This window comes from Colias eurytheme, chromosome 2 (assembly GCF_061535395.1).
Source record: "Colias eurytheme isolate Ceu_HAF_F1 chromosome 2, ilColEury1 Martin Lab GWU primary, whole genome shotgun sequence".
Lineage (NCBI taxonomy): Eukaryota > Metazoa > Arthropoda > Insecta > Lepidoptera > Pieridae > Colias > Colias eurytheme.
This window is the reverse complement of record NC_142981.1, coordinates 2,097,996-2,111,644: the sequence shown is the minus strand read 5'-3', so window position 1 is coordinate 2,111,644 and position 13,649 is coordinate 2,097,996.

Sequence of the window (13,649 nt, the reverse complement as noted above, 5' to 3'; positions counted from 1 at the left end):
AATTTATTAGCATTGAATTATTTATTTAAAAAAATATAAAAGATGAATAAGTGCCTGAACTATAATAAATATATCTGCAATTCAAATTACTCTATGGTAAACTCATATATAAAAATTTAATATTTTAATACTAGAAAATGAAACATCTTGTTTAATCACAAAGAAAAAATGAGAAAACCAACTTTAACACCACATCAAATTCAACTCTATAACTTTAGCAACTAGCAAATAATTAATCCAAAGCAAACGCAATTAACAAAAAGAAATGTCTCTTTGTATAATCGAGCAGAACTTTGGAACAACGTTGAAATTTCCGTACAACTTGCAAGCTGCGGTTTTCTTCTGACAAGTTTTTGAACCTCAACCAATACGTGGGAACCGAACTTGGGAAACTTTATAACGATTCACGTACATGAACTTTATTCATACGATGCAAAGAAACGAATCCGCGAACAAACAAAGTATGTGGCTCGTTTAAAAACGTTGGGAAGGAGATTTTGCACGCTTATTGAATTGTATGGATTACTTCGTACTTATCGGAACCGAAATCGATATTGTTCTAGAACTTTGTCGAAAAATGTTTTGTAAAACGATGGTAACGTTAACAATATAATAATACTCATAGTGAAGTATTAATAATATCAAAAACAGACATTGTAAATGTGACGGAGATAGTGCGTAGTCACATTATGGGTCATGTCGTTAATATCCACCATTATTAATCGCCTTATATTTTGTGGATAAATAGCATGGTTTTTCACTCCAAGATTTGACCAGATTGTTGTTGACCAGACTCCGGTTGTTGAGTTTTTAAAGGATCACGATATAATATTATATAACCAGAAGGGATTATTTTATTCCGTAAACGTGCAGTCTAATAAACTTAGATACACCCACCACTATGTAGGTAATGTAAATGTTAAATTTCATTCATTATATTAAAAAATTAACAATACCCAACTAACTATTAATGCTATCAATTCTATTAATTAAGATAGTTTCAGAAGTTCAACGTCTAAACATTTATTGACATGAGTTAATTTTCCAATTCCTCCAATTATTTCTCAAGGTTTCTATCTTCTTATATATAAAAATGAATCGCAAAATGTGTTGGTAAGCGCATAACTCGAGAACGGCTGAACCGATTTCGATAATTCTTTTTTTATTATATTCCTTGAAATACGAGGATGGTTTTTATGTAGAGAAAACGTAAATATGTACCACGGGCGAAGCCGGGGCGGACCGCTAGTTTATAATAAAATCATTTATTAATTTTAACATAAGCTGTGTTTCCATCAACTCTTAATTTGTTATCCAATCAGCTTAACATATTAATTACATTTCTGAATTCCCTTTTATCAAAAATATTTGATTATTCATAACTAAATAATTCCAACTAACATCAAAGGCAAAATTTCTCTTATTTATAAGATAAACCGGTCCCAATAAATTGCCTGAAATTACAAACAGTACTCTCTCTTATTTCTGTTTATCTGGATAATCTATTCGGGGACTAATTTGTTTCGAAACGCCTACGTAGTTAAGTAAAGGACCGACGTTAAATAGTGGTCCTACTAGTCTGGGTGTGTTCTCTTTCTATAGTAAACTTGTACGATAACACAGATGTTTTGGCGCTTTAAATTATTTCTTGAATGAATAATTCTAAAATGAAAACGCTTTAGTTATCAGTAGCCTATCGATGGGTTACCTGCATCTCGCATTTTTAGCGAAATTGAGTTAAATAACACGTATTTACTGTATTTTTATTAACTACATACGATTATTCTATTTTCATAACATTTCTTAGAAATGAAAAATACTGAAACAATATTTTTTACCGGCGTCTACAAAGGCAAATTTCAATGTAGAGAAGTGTCTAAACATAAAAACCTCTAAGTAAAACTTTACTTCCTGGTCCATCTCAGATCATTTGCTGATAATGCGTGAAAAGTTATATGACTATTTATAATTAATTGTCTTGATTTTCATATTTTTGCAATATTTATACGTGTATGAATAATCTAGAAAATAAAAACCCATCTAATTTTCGAATGCATCCTTTGTACGGGATTTGGCGACAAATACGCCACGCGTTATGAACTCGAACGGCGATCAATCACCGTCTATGTGCTTTTCTAATTAAAACCAGATGCAATAAACAATAATATGGGATGAGCTGAACGCAATTAATCAGCTAGACACAACCAGGTGATTGCTAACAGTTCAGTTCTATTAGCATTAGGCTACCGAACGAGCGGAGATACAACGTCTAATTCAATGCTATGTGTATCAAAATAAGATCTCTTTTCGCTTGCACCACCTGAAATAGTATCTTTGTCTATTTTAGGAGGGTTATTTCGGTGGGCTACGTTTAAAGCGTCAAAGCCCAATTGGGTTTTACATTCGACGCAGTGGGCTCGTCCAATCTAACTTTAGCCTCTAATTTCGGTTGAAACATTGACTACACTGAATAAAAATTGTGTCAATTCATTAACCTTTTAGGTAAGGAAATTAAGACATAATGGGTGTAAAATGTAAAGTCGATTTGACTGCTGCAATTGAAAGCATGTGGGGTAAGCTTAGCTATACCGCCTCTTTGGTAGAGTTAGTGTCTGCGTGGGATTCGATTCCTGTTGGGGACAGCTATCGATTAAAGAGATGTTAATTATTAGTTTTGCTCAATGTTTAAAACAATAATAAGCACTTATGTATATCTTTATAATGTAATCATATCTACGAATTGGGCTTGATAGTCGACTGTAACCACATAATATATAACATAACTATCCCACGGGTCCGTCAGCAGTCGCTAAACTAAAAATTAATTTCTAATTTGAAAATATTATTTTACGGAATTGAACCGAACACAAAATTCATAATATGCATTATCAATACGATACCTACGTGTAATAACTTTCAATTCATTATTTTGCTCAGTTCAATTAAAACTTTTCCTAAGAAATTTAATTTGCAACCACACCAGGTATGTTATAATAATTAAAACCTTTATAATGGAAAGCGTAACTTTTCAAAATCGCAATTTGCATTTAATACGGAAGCTGGGATAATACAAAGACAACAAAGCATTGATAGGATCCGATCTTTAATGGCTTCTAAACAAAATTTAAACTTAAATTCAATTGCTAAGTTCGATCAGTTTGGAACACGTAGGGACAAATAGAAAGTGGAGACACGCTTCTGTTTTCGTTTATTCTTCTCTATACAGTTCAGGGTAATAATAATGTATTCGATTCTTAATGGATCTGTTCAAATGGATAATTGAATTAAGAGTAATATAGAACAAAAGATGTTAGAGCAAAGAAGAACAAATATAGAGCACTTTAAAAATTTAACCATTCGTTTACTGTTTAGATTTCGAAGGGATGTACTATATAAGTTATCAACTATGTGTTTATAGTATGTATTAGTATTACGTATTTTTTTTATCTTTTTTTTTTTGCTACGATCTGTCTCCATTATAATTGGGACAATAAGCGGCATGTTGGACATATCATTATTGGCATGCACGGTATGTGACCTTTGTCACATCCTCATTACATTAAGTATTACCTATTTGATATCTTTTTTAATACATTTGACTTGATTATGAATAATTATTATTAGAGCATACAATGCCACCTATACGTGTTGGCAGCTGATTGATGAAGCTTTCTCTTTTCTATCCTGCAAGTTAGACTGAAATAGAGCATGATCGCTTAGATCGGTTGCATATCATGCAAATGCTTATAACGTTTTATGCACTATACTCATTACTCTGGCCAGACGCGAGCTGTATAAAAATGCATGGTTTGTTTTGGTCACTTGTACAGCATTACAATTCACGTAAACATGTTATGCTTGCATTGTCGTATAGGTATTACTTCACATACTAGTCAACCATACCTACATAAATTTTCAAATCAAGTTTTAACGCTTCTCCCTACCATGACTCGCTTTATAAAAACGTTACGTTCTGCACGCGCGTCCCCAGCCTTGGCGTTAAATCGGTCAACAACAAACCCACAGGGAAAAGAATCGTACTGCGGAAACGGCGTCGAATTTAAAGCAGCTGAAATTGAATGGCTGTAAACTGATCGGATTTCAATAAAGCGACGAATGGGAGCTAACGAGCTGGCGTTGTTAAAAAGACCCATCCAATTATCGTGGTGAGGCAAGGCCGAGTGATTACGTCAAGATTGGGAGTCATGAGTGCGTATTTATTACGAGTGTGTAATGAAGGAATGCTTTTAACTTGTATGGTGTTATAATTATAAAAAATCATGCATTTTTGTAGTTTTTTAAATGGAGTTTTCAAATGAATTTTATGTTTTTAAATGAATAGCAAATTTTATTCGGAATCAAAAGAGTAAGGTTGTGTGATCAATATTAATTCTACGCTTGTTTTTACAGTGGCTTCTTCGGCGCTATTAGACTATTAGTGATGGAATGCTGTGCCGTAAAATAAGACGTCTCCGCTCAAATTTAGTTTCATATATCCTAATTGAAACCTATAATTATAATGCCAATACAAGCTTTTAAATCATTACAGATGCTGCTTTTATAAAAAATTCGTAATCTCTCTCGCCATAAATTATTACCTACTAATTACTACAACCATGTATACAGGGTGCCCCGTTTATAGTGGTCCAAAAATTTTTTTCAGGTTGAGAGCATCATGAGTAATCATTTAAAACAAACTTTAGTTAAGCGAAAACTTATGGTTTAGAAATTATGATTTTTTTTATAAATAATCCGGAGTTTCAATATTTTTGTCACAAAACCACTCTGTTATGAAAACTACTGGACCGAATTGAATGAAATTTGGTATAGGTATAGCGCAATAACCTACCTATCGCACTATAGGCTCATCTTGTGTAAATAATTAGACTGCATTTTTTTATTTTAACTTATTCCGTAGTTTTTTGAATTTCTCGGCAAAATATGGATTTTTCGAAAAAATCCTGTGAAAAAAAAATGTACCACCAAGATTTTGCTGGTACTGCTAAAAACTACCTTAACATAGGGCTATTCTTGACACAAAAAATCATAGTTGTCCTTCGATTGTAACATCTTCAAAAACAACATCATGTACATTAACACATGGAAATCGAAAAATTACGAAATTTACCATAATTTAATTTTAATCATTTGGAACGGCCAATTTATGTTTAAAGAACCATATATTGCCGTAAAAGTCATTACAAATCAGTATTCACATGGCTATAAAACTTAAAATGAATGAAATAAAATTTTAACCTGCCAGGCAAGATAACTTAACTTTATTCTAATGTCAATTTATTGAGTTTTTTTTGTTGTTTAGTTTTTATGATTAAATCTTAATAAAAGGTTTGGAGAATTAATAAAACAACATAAATATTAATTAACATATTGTTTATTTTTTACAAAAGGTTTTTGAAATGCCGTCCGCCTTAACTAAACATAATCTGCATTTGCGTAAGAAATTTCTTCGCAGCCTTTTAAATGGCTGCCGGCTTTCTTTAATGGCTGTTATAGCCACTTGAATTTATGCCTATAAATAACCATACATTCATTATACATAGGTACATTTGTATACCAATTTATGGTATTATACCATTTATTACCATAGGTTCATACCTAAAAATTCAAGTGGATATAACAGTCATTAAAGAAAGCCGGCAGCCATTTAATAGGCTGCGAAGAAATTTCTTACGCAGATGCAGATTATGTTTAGCGAAAGGCGGACGGCATTTTGAAAACCTTTTGTAAAAAATAAACAATATGTTAATTAATATTTATGTTGTTTTATTAATTCTCCAAACCTTTTATTAAGATTTAATCATAAAAACTAAACAACAAAAAAAAAACTCAATAAATTGACATTAGAATAAAGTTAAGTTATCTTGCCTGGCAGGTTAAAATTTTATTTCATTCATTTTAAGTTTTATAGCCATGTGAATACTGATTTGTAATGACTTTTACGGCAATATATGGTTCTTTAAACATAAATTGGCCGTTCCAAATGATTAAAATTAAATTATGGTAAATTTCGTAATTTTTCGATTTCCATGTGTTAATGTACATGATGTTGTTTTTGAAGATGTTACAATCGAAGGACAACTATGATTTTTTGTGTCAAGAATAGCCCTATGTTAAGGTAGTTTTTAGCAGTACCAGCAAAATCTTGGTGGTACATTTTTTTTTCACAGGATTTTTTCGAAAAATCCATATTTTGCCGAGAAATTCAAAAAACTACGAAAAAAGTTAAAATAAAAAAATGCAGTCTAATTATTTACACAAGATGAGCCTATAGTGCGATAGGTAGGTTATTGTGCTATACCTATACCAAATTTCATTCAATTCGGTCCAGTAGTTTTCATAACAGAGTGGTTTTGTGACAAAAATATTGAAACTCCGGATTATTTATAAAAAAAATCATAATTTCTAAACCATAAGTTTTCGCTTAACTAAAGTTTGTTTTAAATGATTACTCTTGATGCTCTCAAGCTGAAAAAAATTTTTGAACCACTATAAACGGGCCACCCTGTATAACTATAGGCACTATTTATTAAACAAATGCTATATTAAATATTGAATTAAAATCATAAATTGTGTAAACAATGACCCGTTAATGAGTGTGGTGTTTAATGCTGATTTTGTTTGGACAATTATGTCGTTTGTGGAGCAGCTTCACGTTAAAATCACATCAACTTTACAGTTATAATTGGAAAAGTACCTAGAATGTGATCACAATTTATTTTAGGTAACTTTTTGTATTTTAAGGGTCCGTGAATCAGAAATTTGGTACGAAGTAACGTCTTATAGCACAGATAACGGAAAAATATGAAAAGTATTACTCATTTTCAGTTACATTGATATAAAAAACATGTTTGAACAATGTTTGAACATGAACCCTAGATGCGCGAGTCCGACTTGTACTTGGCCGGTTTTTATTTAAACTAATATTGCCGCTATGTTCTAAAAATGCTTCTCCTGAATAACCCAAGATAGTTATAATTCATGTGAAATTTTAATTTTTATCATTTACAAAGAAAAGAGCTCTAAAACTTTGATTCTTTTTGATAACTACATACATAGTATTTCTATCTACTTAAATCAAAACATACCATGACTTGCTTTAATAATATTTTAATCTACATATTGATCGCATAAAGCACAGGTCTAGTACCTAGTTTAGTCGATTGTCGTGTCTCATGTATGTAAACTTTTTAGTTTTTATAATGTGGGTCCAAATAAATATTTTTCATTTCATTTTCATTTCATATTAAAAATTTTTTAGTTATAAAATGAAAACACGTTAATCCCCTTTCAAGGTAATATATCGTATAATTCACGCTTAGATAGCAGTGAATATAAAAAAATGTGTCTGACCTTACATTGAAATGCCATGAAAATGCTAATAGCTTCCATTCCCAGCACCTGAAGGTGAGAGGTGGAGATAAATGTCAAATAAAACAAAGAAAAACATATATTATTATCAGTAAAACTAAATTATGTACCTACCTACTAGCGGTCTGCCCTGACTGCGCCTGTGGCTTTGTATTGCTTTAATGTTTTTTTTTTTTTATAACTCAGAATTAGACTTTATTAAATCAGAATTTCACAAACTATGTCTCTTTATTCGTGTATTTTTTTTTCTTAAAATTACATTATATATAAATTTATAAAGTACAGTATATATTATAGTACAGTAATAATTATACCAATACAAAAAAGTTAAATCAACTTTATACTAATCATGAATACTGAATAATCTTTAGTAAAATTGAATATAAAATATCCCATATTAAAAGCACTAAAAGCAATAAACAGTAAAATATTCAATATCCATTCGTAAAGACCGAAAACTTGGAAAAGTAGCTCTTTATACTCTAAGTACGGAACCAATTTATAACCCAAATGAAGTTACAGCGCTGGAGTATTCGCCGAGTGTAATAATAAGCCTTAAAGCTCACATTTCAGTCGTACCCATAAGTTATGTGGAGCTTCCTTAAGCTATTTAGGGTGGTCGCACACTAGGACACTTTAAATATTACCATTAAATAATTAATCAGTTTTTGATGACGATTATTACGTTCAAAGTTATTTAGAACACTACAGATATAATGAATAACAACACTTGGATATTAAAAAAATACTTATTCTTTTTTATAAGTAAAACTTTGAGTAGACTATACAAGTATTATTATCATAACTTGTATTACGATTTATAAAATATCTACTATTAAAAACATACTGTGTAATTATGAAATTCTAGTTATTAATAACTAAACAAATTGTATCCACTGCTCAAGAATCTCAACTGTAAACCTGTAACATAACATAACAAAACTGAAAACGTCTTTATTGCGCAACTATCGCTAGCCGTAGCCAAGTTCTCGAGAAGCCTTACATCTTGTACTCGTATATCTGCCGGGTACAATACTGCACATTCCGAAGTGAGAAACTAAACAATTAAACGGGCCCTAGTTTATGAATACGTATGAATTCCAATACACGTTCGTTTCCTACCGCGGCAGCTTAATTTAGTACTCTTGAGAAATTAGAGGGAACTTGCACAATTATTGTAAAGACATAATTCCAGCTAATTGAAAACATATTTAACTAAGTGTTAAATTCACTTTGCACGTTCGTTTAAACGCAGTTCTTAGTTTTACCACATTCCTTTGAAGACTTGGTCCTCGAAAATTCGTCGGTAAATGTGGGAACAGAGATGACGTCATTGGGTTTCATTTACATAAATATGTATGAAGAACAGAAAACAGATGGGACAGGAGTTGTTTGTACGGTTTTAAATTAATTAAAGGGATGATGATATAGGAGGAGTATTTAGTATAATTACTGGGTACATTATAATTTGGTATGCTTCACTCAAAAATGATAAATTAACAATAAATGTAATAATATTATGTGTATTATGGATGAATATATGGAGTTACGCGATATAACACTATGTGTACAATAATTTATCATTATATATTCTAATGCAGCAAGAGAGTGCAGTACATTAGTAGTACATTATTTTTTGCAGAATTAATTTAATAGGACGATAAAGTGCCTGGCCACTTCTGTACCACGTGGTCTGCGTGGTATAGAAGTCTATGCGACATCTGCAAAGTTATATCTTAACTTGTTTAGACCCAGGTCTAACCATGTACACCCGCACCGCTCCATAGCATATACCTACTTCTTCTACTCTTAACTTTTTCACTTACCAACAACAGTGAGGTTATATCTGAAGCTGGTGGTCTGCGTATTCCGGAAGTCTATCCGGCACCTATACACGCCTTCGTCGCGGCGCTTCACGTCCCTAACGAGGAGGGATGCGGGGGACGGGGAGGTGGAAAAGTGAGCCCGGGGCCCGAAGACTTCTGGCGCTGACCAGTGCCGCGCTTCGGAGAGGTGCTTGCCACGGACGTCGAAGCTGCAAGAGAGGTTAACGAATTATTTATCATAGAATTTAGTCATTTCGGTATACATAGTAGGTATCTTATTAATTAGTTAACATAAAGTTTGGTCATTCAGGGGGACTTTATACAAATGGTATAAATAAGTGACACATAAAAAGACAGTTATGAAGCTATTGAATTTGAAATATGTTGAATTGTATTATAGGACCAAAATTTACTTTATAAATAGTAGCTTTATCGTGTTTTTTGCAGATTTTTGTAAGAGAGATTAATTTCACTTTAAGATACTTTAGATTCACAAAATTGACATGAACAAAATTTGTTTTGAGTTCAATGTTCTAATAAGATGTAGGATACACGTCAACGCAAAGAGTGTGTGATTATAAAATAAAAATAAATGGATAAAGAATAAAAAATGCAACAGAATTTAGAAGTAAAAGATACCAGCTTAGAAAGCTTTAGGCACCTGGTACCAATAAATTGGCCGGTCCAAACTTCTAAGTATGTAAAAGGTATACTTATTGTCGGGCAGTTCGTAGAATTCCTAATTTGTGAGCTAACTCTTTCAAAACTCAAACATTTCTATCATTTGCATGGATAATAAATAAAGTTTTGTAGATCTTTCAATTATTACGATACGCTTACAAATAGCAGGTTCATCAACAACGACTACGACTTAAAAATTTCAGAATAGAAGCAATTTTTAATACGACAGAAATCAAGGCTTATCTTATTACTATAATTACAACAATCATTTCTTTTATAATTAAAATTCGCAACCAAGTATATATTTTTTTATAAAAATCACATAATAAATAGTGTTCATTTTAATATTCATAGCCATTGAAGTCTCTGCCGCGAAACGATTAATAAATAATACAAACAATCGACATAAAAATTTATTGAAATCGTAAATTGAAAATGCATAAAAATTCAACTCATAGCTTTGTATTGAAATATGCATGAAATTCATTTAATATTTTGCTACTATTTGCAGTAAAGAAAGTATTGTTTCAAATTGAATATAATAAATTTTGGGATATTAATACGCAAAAATAATATGTGCTATGTTTATTAGAAGTATTGTAGTAATACTGACACTGGACATGAAAAATTCAATTGTAAATAAGTCAAAAACTGAACAAGCGTGAATACGTTTGTTGAATTGGTAACCCATCGGAAAATTTGAAGGTTTATCATAATATTCAAGGCCATCTCCTTGGATCAGTAGTTGACGCGAGAGCGTAGAACCAAGGGGTCCTGGGTTCGATTCCCGGTGGAGACGAAGAAAAAAAATGTCTCGGTCTGCCAGGACACAAAAGGCTGATCACCTACTTGTCTCTAAATAAAATCGATCAGTGAAACAGATGTATGTATAATACATCTGCTCCTTACCCCACAAGGGGACACGGGACTTCACTTCTTTTTTTAAATAATATTCAAAATATTTATACTGCTTAAAATGTGTTGTTTCTTCTAAAAAGCAACGCAAACCCGGCATGGAATCTTAACTTAAAATCCAGTCCAAACTCTACGCCATCACATATTTTACAGATTATAATATGAAACCAAGTAAAACTGGTAAAAAAGATAAGATGAAGCCCTTAAAATAAAATATTAAACGCTTATTCAACTTTGTTTTTTTTTTGCAAAGAACATAAACTAAACTAATCTGGACTTATTTATATTTCAAAAGTTCTTCAACGGATGAATTATGAAATTAATTTTTAAATTGAAATGTGTATACGGAGTTCATTTTGAAGTACTTTTTTGAGGGACCCCTAATGTTCCAATGCAAATGGTTGTATGTAAGGATGTTTGATATTCTATTCAGAACTGAATTCCCAAGAGTTAAGGTAGAAAGTTGAATGATGAGTGGTGTCCTCAGGGACGTAACTGTGATAGAGCTTCCGCGCGTGACTTTTGTCACCTTGGAAATTTCACGGCAAAGTTTAAGGAAGGGTTGGGAAACTGTTCGTATAATGCATTTTTGAATGTGAAATCGCTATGGAGTTATTTGAAATCTCGTAATATTAATACTTCTCGATAAATTTCAGTATTTGAGTTATTGTAGATATTATTATAAAATAATAAATACACGTAAACGTATAAAAAATGACTTGTGTGAAAACACATATAGGTTAGTAACCAATTTCCGACTTCGCCCTTAACAATTACATATAATGTACCTGTACATATAATGGTGAAAAAAAAATTAAGTTCATTAGTTCCTGACATTAGTGCAAACAAACTTCAGCATTATAATAATAGGATAGAAAATCGCCCAATCCAATACAAAGTTTGTATCACAATTTTCATCACGTATTCGCGATCCCACTCCGTCAGACGGAAAACGACGACACTTTGCAGTCCTTTGTCAATTTACCACTATCCCTTTAGCATTTTACACACGTTACGTCTTATTACGAAGAACATATATTTGTATATGTTTGGAGTGTTAATGGCTACGCGTTGTTCTTGTAATGGTCACTTTTTGTATGACGTTAATAATTGCGAGATCTGTTCGATCAAGACTTTGCTTAAACTTAGTCTAACATTATAAAGATAAATATTTGATAGTTTGATTGCTCATTAATGTCAGATAGTTTTTTTTATACTTGAGCGAAACGGAGCTGGCTAGCCTCATGACAAACGAACATCATCTCTCATGAGCTTTCATAAAGCTCTGGGTTTAGGGTCAGTATTTAAGATGTAGATATGTGTCTGGCTTGTATCCTATAAGAGAGGTCCGTGTCCCAGTAGTGGCAACATATTGGGCTGATGATGCTGCTGTTGATGATGATAATCTTGGAGGCATTAATATCATACCTTTGTAAAAAAATATTACTTGTATGTATGCCTATATAAGAATAACATTTTATAAACGTAATTGTTAAATAAGTAGAAGAATAAGGGATGTGTGTAGGTACTTCCAAATGTATTAGGATAACTTAAGCCCTCAAAGAGATGTTACGACGAATAAGTTTATATTCTCTTATATTATACCTTCAAGTACTAAATGAGGGGTTTCAAAAGTCATGTCCGTACATATTCTTGTCCTATACTTAGTACTTATAGTTATAATTTGCAATATATTTCGAGGGCAACAAATATACTTAATAAATTATTATACTGAGAAATTCAAACTTGTGTATGGTTTTACTAATGTTTCAGTTATGCAACTACACTTTTGCCGTTGAATAGATAGAAGACTCAAAAGTGTTTCTAGAAGAAGTCTAATTGAATAAAAATGTTTGAGTTTGAATACCATGAAAGTGAATTTAAATCTCTAAAGCTCTAATAGATATAATATTGCAATATGCTAGATAAAAATCATATAATATGTACATACAACTCTACACACGTTTATAACAAATCTGTACGTTATATTTTTCACTGAACGGCCTTTAAAATCTGAAATTTACGTTGTAACTATGTCTACATTTTTATTAATAACGTGTCTAACATGTAATTTAAACTAATATGACATAATATTAATTGTATCATTTAAATTACATAACGCTTGCATGCTAATACAATTATGTCCTATTTAGAAAAATAAACAATAAAAATAACATTAAAATATTCCTGTTTTATTTGTAAATATCAAAACGGAATGGTTCCTGTATTGAAGCACTGTCAAAACATTTCCGAACGATTCTGCTAAATCCAAAACAAACGTAATTCAAGCTTTTTGTACCATTTCATTTGACGTATTGACGTTTTTATAAAAATTGTTTATGTTCCTATCGGCAACGTGGATTTCATAGAACAATATTTATTTGAATTTAATTCGGTTTTATTTTGGCGGGAATATTTGTCCTGTATGGTTCGATAATTTGTCGATGGGTAGCAGGATAATATTATGTCATTTATGTTTTATGTAAAATCTAAAATATATATGTATATGATAATAATCATGTTTTTTTTTATGTAAGAGGAGGCAAAAGAGCAGACATGTCACCTGATGGTAAGTGTACCTACAGCGCCGCCCATACACACTAGCAATATGCCGGGGACATTGTCAGTGTGTTGCCGGCCTTTAAAAATGTGAATCAAGTGTAAAGTTGTACAAAATCCTTGTATATATAACCAATAACACACTAAATACATTGATAGAGCATTCATTAAATGCATTATTAAAAAATTACATCATTTTAATTGTACCACATTACAATGTATTTACTTGTAAGGAGGACCGCTGGCTCTTAAGATATTATATATATAAGTTCTTCGAGT